The sequence below is a fragment of the Pan troglodytes genome, chromosome 14, assembly GCF_028858775.2.
Source record: "Pan troglodytes isolate AG18354 chromosome 14, NHGRI_mPanTro3-v2.0_pri, whole genome shotgun sequence".
NCBI classification, from domain to species: Eukaryota; Metazoa; Chordata; class Mammalia; order Primates; family Hominidae; genus Pan; species Pan troglodytes.
Window position 1 is genome coordinate 26567137 of NC_072412.2, and position 12637 is coordinate 26579773.

The following is a 12637-nucleotide window of genomic DNA, read 5'->3' on the forward strand; positions in this document are numbered from 1 at the left end:
AATAACCTGGGGTAGGAATTGGAACCTGGAACAGGTCAGAAACAGCCCTTAATGGAAGCAGGGCAAGGAAACAGGGCCCGTCCACCTCCAGCACCCTCACTCATTCCAACAAAAAAGTGGAAGCAAAAGATGGAGGGAATGTTTTTGTCTTATTTCTAAATGAATGGATCCTTTTTGAAAGAAATTCAGATCCGCTGTCATTAAAAATCAGGTAACATGGGCCAGGCACAGTGGCTCATGCTTGTAATCCCAGCATTTTGGGAGGCTGAGGCAGGTGGATCACCTGAGGTCAGGAGTTCGGGACCAGCCTGGCCAATATGGTGAAACCCCGACTCTACTAAAAATACAAAACTTACCCAGGTGTTGAGAGGTGAAGATAGCTGGACTTCCTGGGTTGAGTGGGGACTTGGAGAACTTTTCCGTCTTACAAGAGGGTTGTAAAATGCACCAATCAGCATAGGCAGGATTGTAAAACACACTAATCACTGCTCTGTAGCTAGCTAGAGGTTTGTAAAATGCACCAATCAGTGCTCTGTAAAAACGCACCAATCAGTGCTCTTTGGCTAGCTAGAGGTTTGTAAAATAAACCAATCAACACTCTGTAAAATGGACCAATCAGTGCTCTGTAAAATGGACCAATCAGCAGGATGTGGGCAGGGACAAATAAGGGCATAAAAGTTGGCCACTCCCCTCCCCAGCCAGCCGCGGCAATCCGCTCGGGTCCCTTTTGATGCTTTGGAAGGTTTGTTCTTTGGCTTTTCACAATAAATCTTGCTGCTGCTCACTCTTTGGGTCCCTGCCACCTTTAAGATCTGTAACACTCGCTGCATCCGCAGCTTCATTCTTGAAGTCAGCAATACCAGGAACCCACCAAAAGGAAGAAACTCCAACTCTGGACACAATGTGGTGGTGGATACCTGTAATTCCAGCTACCGGGGAGGCAGGAGAATTGCTTGAACCCAGGAGGCGGAGGTTGCAGTGAGCCAAGATCAAGCCACTGCACTCCAGCCTGGACGACAGAGCGAGACCCTGTCTCAAAAAAAAAAAAAAGCATGAAAAAAAAAAAACGTTAAAAATCCACATTTGGCCAATAAAAGGACTAATACAGTTACTGGCATGGAGGAAAAAAGCATTTTTAGTCATTGGATCGGTATCATGAAATGTATAAATCATGTATACATGTCCTTGGAAATGTCCTTTGGTGTTGGAATTTGAGTTTTATGATCTGCTTATAACTAAAGTTTCTGGTTAAGTTTTCAAGGGAGAGAAAATGAAGCGCTTTCAAAGCCAACACCTTGTTTCTCAGGACATAGCCCAGGGCAGAGTTTTATGACTGCACCAGGCTTTTAGTCACTGGCTGGCACTTTCTTCCTAATTCTCAAAATGCTTCCAGCACTTCCTCTTTATGGTGGGGCTGGGCTTCCGGCACCTCCAGAAGTGCAGACTTGCCCAGCCCATCTTGGCTGTAGACAGACTGCTTAGCCACAGCTCGGCCCAGAGCGGGACACCCTCAGTGACTGTGCCAAGGGGAGTAGGAATGGGAAACAAGGAAAAACCAGGCTTTCCTAAACCACTGCTGCACTCAATGGTGTGCCGAGGCTGGCTGGCATAGGCTGGCAAACATCTTCACGAATCTAAATATTATATTTAGTAACTTCCCAGTTATTAAACATAGCCACTGTTGATAATTAGGTTTTATAAAGGTACACTGAAATAAGGTATATAAAAAACAAAGGTAAAATGCTCAAAGCTCATTACTTCCTAATTTGTTTTTTGCTGCATTGTATTACAATTTACGTTCTTGAGGTTACTTAGGCTACTGAAGGTGTATGGTAGGAATACTATAGAAAGGTGTATTACTGTGAATCTTTCCCCAACTCTGAGGTCAGTGATGCCTGTCAGTAGACTGAAATCAGCCATGGTGGGAATGTTTACCAGAACAAAGGCAAACACCGCAAGCCAGGGCTTGATGGTTTAGTTGATTGCCTGGACTTAAGAAAGTGATGGAGAAAATGTTAATGATGCAGATTAAACTTAAAACTGTAATGTGCATAGCCATTACATTGCAGATTGCTTAAACATTGAAAATACTTTCTTCTAGCTATATATATAGCTATATATATATATAGAAAGAAAATTCTTTCTATACTATCTGATTTGGCAAAACAGTCACATCATTGATAAAGGACTGAAATTTTGACATAGTCTTTGTTATTTCACACTTTTTTTTTTTTGAGACGGAGTTTTGCTCTTGTTGGCCACGCTGTAGTGCAATGGCATGATGTCAGCTCACTGCAACCTCGGCCTCCCAGGTTCAAATAATTCTCCTGCCTTAGCCTCCCAAGTAGCTGGGATTACAGTTGCCCACCACCACACCTGGCTAATTTTTGTATTTTTAGTAGAGTCGGGGTTTCACCATGTTGGCCAGGCTGGTCTCAAACTCCTGACTTCAAGTTATCCACCCTCTTCGGTCTCCCAAAGTGCTGAGATTACAGGCGCGAGCCACCACGCCTGGCATTTTTTTTTTTTTTTAGACTAGTCAAGTGCAGGAGTGAGAAGGAGGAAAGTGTAGAATAAAGAGTTGGATCTGTAACTATGAACTATCAGTTGAGATAACTCACCACCTTTCGACCACCCACTTTTGTCTTACTCTTAAACAAAATGACAACTAACATTTATGTTGGAACCGCACTTGTTCATCAATTGCAACTACAGTTTGGCTATGGATACAAGATTCAACAAAAATCAACTGAAAGCATTTAGTGAGAGTCGGTTATATGGGATTTGTGATTAAGAGTATTGTATATTTAATTGTTTATTTATTTATAAGTTGCACATCACACATCTATATCAACATTTATAATAAACATATATTAAACACGCACACACACAGACATGCTTTTTACCCCTGAAAGCTGGCTGCAAACATCTCTACTAGCACACCACTGCATACACTGGTGAAACTTCTAGGACTGGAGCCTGCAAAACTTTTTTGACAGCACCCTACTTTGACAAGCCAGAAATCTCATGGCCTACCTCCCTCATTCACTTTCCATATGGCGTAGGAAAAGGGATGCCCACATACATCTGGCAGAATCACATACATTTTTCATTTAGCAATAGCGGCATGCGTGGTTCATATTTGAACCTAGTGTGTTTATGTGTTCAAGTGTAGTTACCAGAACAGCATAGGCAGATGCTAGAATATACCATCACACACTAACCAGACAACACACAGCGAACTAAGTTGGCAATAAAGACACAAAACCAACTGTAAGTTATAATTCAAAAGCAAGAAAAGCAGCACTTACAAAGCATGACAACCTCAAGACAGCACTAATAGCAAATTGTTCCTCTTCCAAACTGCAGGAATTCCAACTATGCTGCATATGTGGGCCACAGAGCTAAGCCGTGCACAGCAGCCAGATCTCTGGGAAGGAACTGAAGTTAAACCCTTGGTAAATGCTAGTTCTGTGCTAGTTTTAGTGTGTGAATAATAAGCTGTACCGACTCCTAATGACTCACTTCTTAGGTCACAAATACTTAGGCTTATATAAAAATGAAAGTGTCTGGAACTGCCTGTCATTGACACAATAGGCATGCAAAAAGAACCTGAGTGATCTGCTTAGCAGGAGGCAGGCTGGGCATTGGGTTAGCAGTACTGGCTCTAGAGAATTCTACCGCATCACTGATATCTTACACAGAACAGCTCTCTTCCTGGCTTGGGTTTCACTAAGGCCATTTCTAATCACCACCAAGTTTGATTTCAACTTTGGAGTCAATGCAATCCTTGTGCTAAATGAGATCCTTGCTGGTAGTTACTGGCACTGTCTGGCATATTTGTGGAAGCATTAACTCCTTGAGGTAGTCAATTAGTTGCTGCTGGAGCTAAGTCCACGACAGAATTTCTGCAGTCAGCTCTAGGGAGGCCCACCTCCTGCCACACTGCTCTCCAGGCACATGGAAGGGTTTCCCTCACCACCAGTTTACTCCTGGGGCCTAGCTCGGTCTCAGGCAGGAGAGTACTCAGGAAGACAGCCATATATCACTCCACTCGAGGCTGCCTCTGGTCTGGAAATTGTGGGTCTGCTTCACCGTGTGCTGTAAAGAGCTTATCTTTCTGTTTATTTGTTTCTCCAGATCGAAACAGCATTGGCAGAGGGACAGAGCCAGCACCGGGACTGACCAGGAGTTGTTCCTCCTTCGCCTCATTTTAGAGTTGATTTGGGGGTTAAAGTTTACGCTTTTTGAGAGAGGTAGTAAAACATTAATTATGGGTAAAGTTCTTTCTCTCTTGCTCCATAGATTAACTGGCTGATCCTGTTTGCTCTATAAAGTGAACCATATTTGCTAAGGGTAATTTGAAATCGGCAGTGCAAATGGCCCCCTGACTTCCTCCTGCTGTTGGGCACTGTGCTGAGGTGAGTGCTGCAGGGCTCATGGTCATCAAGTCCCCCCAGTGGGACAAATGCTGCATATCTTGTGAGAACCACTGGATTACTAAGATGTTAGCAGCCCCATGGACTTCCCGGAGCCTGTCCCTCATCAGGAAATGTGCCATCTAAGGCATGCACATCAGTTCACAGTGATGCACAGTAAAACCGAAAGCCAAGGGTCTGATTAACTGGCATCACTGAAGGCTCTGGTTTTATTCCCGTCCTGGGTGACCTGGGAGCATCCTTCAGATTGTGCATCTAGGGTATGATGGGTTTATTTGTTCATCACCGTCTTCCTCGGGTGTAGAGCAGGGTCTGGCATGGAGCAGGCGTTCCGTATTTGCTGAGCGAACACACAGATCGTATGACCTGCTCTACACCTGTTGCTTGCTGCCTCCACGTCACTTACGGTCTCACTGGGGAGACGTGAGTGTTACACGTGAGACCATGAGACAGCAGGAAAAGACTAGCAGAGCCAGGAGCTAAAACATGGGCAAGGCCAGCAGGTCCCGGCAGGAAGTCTGCGGGCTCTGAGGCCCTCGTGGGCACAGGGCTGAGGTTGGGCAGGCGCCTCCGCGTCTGCTGGGCAAAGATCAGGTTGGCGCCGGGGTGGGAGGCTGGACAGGTGTGGAGGAGCAGGAAACACATTCCAGGTTTCCCTAAGGAAATGGGAAAAACCAGTTGTTTTAAAAATTGAACTGAATTCTTTTTTTTTCTTTTTTTTTTTTTTGAGATGGAGTCTTGCTCTGTCACCAAGGCTGGAGTGCTGTGGTGTGATCTCGGCTCACTGCAACCTCCACCCGCTGGAAAAATTGAACTGAATTCTGTCTTAACCAACTTCCAGGGCATGGCCAAAGTCATCTGTAGCAGAGTATCCCCATGGACTGGGTTTGGGGCTGTGACTTAGTGCCTGGAAACATTGGCACCAAGCTGAGGCTCTTATGGTTCCATTGTTCGTGGTCTTGAGACTTGGCCTTCATAAACACAGCTCAGCAAAGGCATCGTTATTGGGCAGGCCACGGCAAACTTGCCCAGATCTGTGGAAGCACCTGGCGAATCCCGAGCGCTCTCTAAGCAGAGTGAGAAGAACCCTGAAGTCACATTTTTGAAGTGTCTCTTATGAGCGTTGAAGATGGGGGCGTCTGCTGAGCTTATGCAGGAGGCTGTTTGCTTACTTGAGGGCTGAAGTTTGTATGAAGACTGGCGGTGCGTGTGTATCACCAGTCGTAGCCGAAGCAACTTGGGGAGGCTTTTCACGGTTGTTCAAGCTGTTTATAACAGCTGTGTATCCACAGGTGACACTAGTGCTTGGAGCAGCAGAGGAGCCATGCTTGGGCAGCAGCTGCTTTGCAATCCATGCACTGAAATTCTGTCCCATGTGCTGGGTGGGGATGCTCTCTGTGGTGTCATTGAACTCAGTGTGTGTTGTTGCTGTTTGCAGTGTGCTCAATGGCTCAGATGCAATGATGGATGCTTCCAGGAGAGGCAACATGAGTCCTTGAATCATACAAATTCATATTCCACAGCCTCATGAAGTCATCTCTGCTGAATCAGCTTTCTCCCTGACGTGGAGGGTGTGGCCGCACAGCATTTGACAGCATGGAGAGAGCAATCAGACTAATTTATTATTATGTTCTAACAATATAAAAATCCAAACTACATAATTGAGGCAAATAATAAATCTTTCTGGACCATGATTACCCAATTTGACTGTTTACTTTAATCAAATCACAAAATAATGATCGAATTTGGATTTGATTATGTGCCTATAAAGATAACCAAGAAGCAAATGTAAGTAACTGTCAGTCAAAGTCTTCTCAGACAATAGCTCGCATTACAACACGCCAATTACATTTTTATCAGGTAGTTAAGTTAATTACCTGTGGTAAATGTGTTAGTGGGACAAGTGTAGATTGCTGTAAACATTTGCTGACCACTTTAAAATGCTGCTGGACCATATGGGAGGATTCAAGGGTACAATAGCATGCAGATGTATTTACACCTGCTAATGCCATATAAAATCCAATAAAGTGTTCATGGTGAAACCTGTGTGTCTTTTTTTTCCACCACAAGATGGCTCTGTGGTGGTTTCTTCTCAGAAACCACATGGGTGGCAGGACAAATTCATGGTTGTGAAGTAGCACACACACTCTGGGCAATGGTGTTGTCGAAACTGGACATTTGGTTTGAACCAGTGACTTCAGCCTCCCTTCCTTGCTGAGAGAAACCTCTCCTTCCCACCCTCTCCCCCAAGCACCCGGTGCCTTTGGCTTCCCTCTGTCGGAGGCTAAAACAGCATCTGGGCTGGCCATGGTGGTTCACACCTGTAATCTCAGCACTTTGGGAGGTGGGCGGATCACCTGAGGTCAGGAGTTCAAGACCAGCCTGGCCAATGTGGCAAAATCCCGTCTCTACTAAAAATACAGAAATTAGCCAGGCATGGTGGCACGCGTCTGTAATCCCAGCTACTCAAGAGACTGAGGCAGGAGAATCACTTGAATCCAGGAGGCGGAGGTTGCAGTGAGCCGCGATCACACCCCTGCACTCCAGCCGGGTGACAGAGTGAGACCCTGTCTCTCAAACAAAATAAAACCAACAACAAAAAAACCCCACCAGCATCTGGATCCTTCTGTGTTGGCAGGGACTTTGCCTGTTTCGTTCATCACTGTCTTCCCAGTGCTTACAGCAGTGCCTGAAACTGCGCTTAGAAATTTGGGGTGTGCCAGTGGAGGCTGCAGTACCCGTGGGAGTCAGTGTCAATTCCAGGTTGTATCCACCTCCATTTCAGGGTGCACTGCCTGAAATTCATTCTCTGCATGGAAGGGTGGTGAAGCTTTATATAATTTTAATATACAACTTCTTTCATTTGTCTATTTATATTAAGACAATTCCTTTCCAAAGTCCCCAACCCTGTGTAGTTCAAAACTTACTTTCAGTTGGGAATAAGTCAGCCTTATTCACATTTCTTCACCTACCATTCCCAGGCAGTACTGATTGCTGTCAGTTCTTTTTCTCAGGAAGTCTGTGGACTTATCTCAGCCTCTTCAAAATATTTTCTTTTTCTGCCAACCTAAAGCTTTCCACAATAGTTTTACTGCACTTGACTGTTTGCAGTGCCTAGTATGTATTAACTTATTCAATTCTCCCCATGGCTTCTTGCCTCTGCTCAATCAGTTACCATTCAATTTTAGCTTTCCAGCATCCAAAAATGTTGTTGCTACAGTCTCTTGTCTCTGGTTCATTTGTCCTTCTGGGGTAATATGCTTTTTTGAAAAAGGACCTCACCATTACTTATTTGAGGGTTCAGAGGAAGCAGAAGTAAATGCTCATATTCAATCCAACATCTTTTATAAGGAGCCCAAAGTGAGCCCTTTGCATGTAGTGTCATTGACTCATCACAATAATCCTGCACTGTTATTATCCTCATTTCCCAGATGAGGAAACTGAGGTACTGAAAAGTTGAATAACTTGCCAAGACCCCACCGTCAGGAAGTGGGACAGAACTAGAATCCAATTCCAGGCAGTCTGACTCCAGCAGTTATCATCTTTTCTCTAGAAGAGGGGAGGTGCTAGAAATAGAAAACTGACTGAAGGTCTGTTTAAGAAGTAGTTACACCCCTAAGCACACTGCACACACATGCATGCATGCATACATACACACAGAGACACACACTCTGTACGGATTCTCTTCTATTTACCATGTTAGTGAGGGGGGATCTTCTGCCCTAAGCAGTATAAGATGGCTGAACACATGACACCCAGCACTGGGCTGATGAGATGACAACAGTTCATCAGTCACACATACTCACAGCCAGGGGAGGAGGACGCCACACACTGTGCAGGGCCACACAGCGGCGGCACTGGATGAACCAGTAGGGGCTGTGGGAGGAGGCTTTGTAGTAACAGGAGGGTGAGGTGCTCCCTAGTTTCCAGGGGAGGATGTGATTGGTTTGTTTGAATAATTCCACAGACTGGCAAGGAGGTGAAGCCTGTTAGGTGGAGGATCAGGTGGAGTGCTGTTGGTCTGGCTGAGAGGGGAACTGGCCAGGTGGAGGAGATTTGTTGCTTGGGGGAGCATATCTGGCCAGAGCAGGGAAACTCATAGTCAGGCCTTTGGGGCCCTGTGAGGCTCTAAGACATCATGCAGCACATGACATTTTAGGTCTTACAACATGCAACAACACACACACAAATGCCCTCACTCCTCACTGTGGGTAATTTCACCTTTCTATTTCCAGAAGAAGCCTGGAGATAGTTATACCCAATGAAGACGTAAAAGCACCGGGTCTCTGGATTGATGGGAATGGTACAGTTGAGGGTACAGAAACTAAGGAAAAGTTTATACAATGAACAGGGCAACCCCCACTCTCTTTCCGCACAACTAGCAGCCAGCAGAACGCAATGTGCAGGGACTTGAGGGCGTGACCACCCCAAGAGGAAAGCCCTACAGACACCGGGGCTGCCAATGAAACAGCCCAGCTCTTGGTCATCACTCATGAGTCCAGGGCTTCAATTAGTTTTTAATTAAATATGAGAAAGCAGCCAGGGATCTGTAGGGGAGGGAAAAAGGGCTTCCCTCCACCCTTTGGCTGGGCTACAAATAATTAAATGGACATAAGACAGATTATCAGGAGAAAAACCATGTTTAATTATGTACATATGCACAGCAGTCCCACAATATATGAGACTTGAAGAAGGGCCAGATGACCGAAGCTTATATCCCATCCTGAGCTACAGAAAGAAATAGGGCCTCAGGGCTTCTAGCAGGAGATGGCAACAAGGTATGGGAGGAAGAGGGGTGGAAATGCATGGTGAACAAAGGTTGTCTTGTGCAGATAAAAGGTCTTTCAGGTAATAAAAGTTGTCTGGAGCATCCCTCTACCTGATACAGGTACTTTTTTGTTTTCACTTTTTAAAGGAAGTTATGACATTATAAGAGACAGAAGTTTTTTTGTTTCTTTGTTTTTCTGAGACAGGTTCTTGCTGTGTCACCCAGGCTGGAGTGCTGTGGCGTGATCATAGCTTACTGCAGCCTCAACCTCTTGGGCTCAAATGATCCTCCCAACTCAGGCTCCTGAGTAGCTGGGACTATAGGTGTGTACCACCATGCCAGGCCTGATACAGATACTTTTACTAGATTTTCTTTCTAGATGCTACCTCCATTTACAAAAGGACAGCTTTTCAGAACTACTCCTGTATCTGCAGTTTCTCAGAATAATCAGCTCAAAACATGCCAAAGAAGTACATTTTTGCGGTGTTATCTTCTAATCTCCTATGTATTTTGGGGTGGTATGTTCTGAGTCCCAGAAGATCACCAAATAGCTGAAGAATTCTCTGATGTAAGACAGGGACACATACGAAGAGAACAATGCAAAGTGGAGGAAAGAGATCATGTAGGGAGTTTCAAATTTCAAAATCACTACTATTAATATCCTCAAATAGATGAGAAGATAGCACATGCATAAAACAAGAACAGGATGCTATGAAAAAGTAACAAGCAGAGATTAAATTTAAAAATTTTAAATTTAAAACGTAGCAGAAATTTTAAAACATAAAAATATGATAGAATATTTTAGAATATTTTAAAAACTTAATAAAAGGGTTAGCAAATAAAGCTGGAGGAATCTCCCAGAAAATAGAGCAAAAAAAGGAAAAAAGAAAAAGAAATGAAACATTCTCTAATGAAAAGATGAGAACACTAGAGGATTAGAGGGCATCAACCAAGAAGTAATTCAAAAATATCTCCTAAAACTACAGATATAGATTTCTAAATCATGAGAACCCACTTTGTACCCAGCTCAATGGATGAAATAGACCAAACCAAGACACATCATTGCACGTCACTGTGAAATTTCAGAACACTAAGTAGGAGAAGATCCTAAACATTTCCAGAGTGCTCGAGGAAAAACAAAGCCAGTAGAGGCACATATAAAGGATCAGGAGTCAAAATGTTTTCAGACTTTCCAGCAGAATGCTGGAAGCTAGGTGGCAATGAAGCAATGTCTTCAAAATCCTGAGGAAACAATATTTCAAACTTAGAATTCTATAGTCAGTCAAGCAATCAATGAATTATGGTGGTAGGCAGACAAAACACATTTTTATTTTATTTTTATTTATTTATTTATTTTTGAGACAAGGTCTCCATCACCAGGCTGGAGTGCAGTGGTGTGATCACGGCTCACTACAGCCTTGACCTCCCAGGCTCAGGCGATCCTCCCTCCTCAGCCTCCCAAGTAGCTGGGACTACAGATGGGTGCCATCGCACCCAGGTAATTTTTCTTTTTTTTTTTTTTTTTTTGGTAGAGAGGGGTTTTGCCATGTTGCCCAGGCTGGTCCCAAACTCCTAGGCTCAAGCGAACTGCCCACCTTGGCCTCCCAAAGCACGGGGATTATAGGCATGAGCCACTGCACCTTACCAAAAGTCATTTTTAGATATACAAGGTTTCCCAAATTTTCCTTCCTGTGTTGACTCCTCCCATCCCCAGGAAGCTACAGAGCATTCCATCAAGACAAAATGGTAAACCAGGAAAGACAAAGACTTGGGATCCAGGAAATAGGAGAGGGGCAAAGGGAAGCCCATGGAAAATGAGGAAAGGGGATCCCAGGATAAGGGCTCTGTAGCAGGTTCTGGGAGCTCCCAGTCCACATGGGAACAGGTCAGAAGTGCTCCAGGAAAGGCCAGGTGTGGTGGCTCATGCCTGTAATCCAAGCACTTTGGGAGGCTGAGACAGGCAGATCACTTGAAGTCAGGAGTTCAAGAAGTGCTCCAAGAGAAATTTCTCCCAAAGGTAAAATTGGTCAAATACCTGATGCGATATTGAGTTGCGATTCAGATAAGTTGAATTTGTGATAAATGTATAAGACACAAAAGAACAGATAAACGAACAAAAAAATAATTTTAAACTCTGGGTAAAATAAAATGTTTTTCAAGAAGGAAAGAGAAATCACAGTTTACCAGCTACATAGCACTGATGTAATCATATTAGTACATATAAATACTGAAGACTGGTCTAACTAAAATTATGGCATAATCCCAGCAATATGATGTGGCAATTGAGAGCATAGACTCTGAAACCATACTGTTTATATTCAAATCTGTATCCACCACCTACTAGCTGTGTGACTGGGCCATTCGCTTAACCACTCGGTGACCCAGTTTCCTTATCTGTAACACGGGGATGATCACAGAACTTATTGTCTAGGGCTTGGGGCAGTATTGAGTGAATTAACACATGTAAAATGCCTAGAACAATGCCTGGAATGTAGTAAGTTCTATCTAAGAGTAACCTAGTATTGTTTTGTTTTGTTTTTCGTCTTTCTGAGACAGAGTCTCGCTCTGTTGGCCAGGCTGGAGTCCAATGGCACCATCTCCGCTCACTGCAACCTCCACCTCCTGGGTTCAAGTGATTCTCCTGCTTCAGCCTCTCGAGTAGCTGGGATTACAAGCATGTGCCACCACACCCGGCTAATTTTTGTATTTTTAGTAGAGACGGGGTTTCACCACGTTGGCCAGGACGGTATTGATCTCCTGACCTCATGATCTGCCCGCCACAGCCTCCCAAAGTGCTGGGATTACACGCGTGAGCCACCGAGCCTGGCCCCTAGTATTGTTTTATAATCATATTAGGAAAATGGAGAGAAAGAGGTGAGCTAAGGGTGGGGGTGAGGATGGAGGGTGGGAACTTAATTGTCTGTCATATTCCATAGAGGAAAATAAATAGAAATGCCTAAAACTGAAAAATCAGGAAGCAGCACTATAGGAATATTATTTAGAGATCTGAAGGAACATAGGAGGAAAAAAAGCTAAAACGAATGTAGAATGCATGGTTGCTTCTGGAGAACAAGAAACTGAAGGGAATCCAGGGGATGATGGCACATTGTTTTTCACAATAAGCTTTCCAAAATGATTTGACTCTGAGTTCCCCAGAAGCAGACCCTGAGATGGAGATTGATGCGCAAGTGATTTACTAAGAAAGTGCTCCCAGGGGAAACTGGTAAGGGCAGGAGAAGCACATCCCAGACTGCACCAGACCCTGCTCCAGCTCCAGGCAAGGCTGCCAGGCTTTGTCACTCCCTCCAGCACCTCTGGAGGGCCAGGCACTGAGATGGAGAGGGCCAAGGGCACCAAGGGCCACAGGTGGAAAGTCTCCTGCACCCCAGGGCACCCAGAAGGCTGGTGACATACCTCTGAGATGTAAGAG

General features: G+C 44.5%; 1 long non-coding RNA gene across 1 annotated transcript; it reads left to right on the plus strand.

Annotated features, from left to right (window-relative positions):
- Window positions 1–3891: 3891 nt before the first annotated feature.
- LOC112205232 (uncharacterized) lies at window positions 3892–6481 on the plus strand. Its single transcript, XR_002939095.1, has 2 exons — window positions 3892–4421; window positions 5878–6481. It is a non-coding gene; the product is annotated as an uncharacterized LOC112205232 (long non-coding RNA).
- Window positions 6482–12637: the final 6156 nt, after the last annotated feature.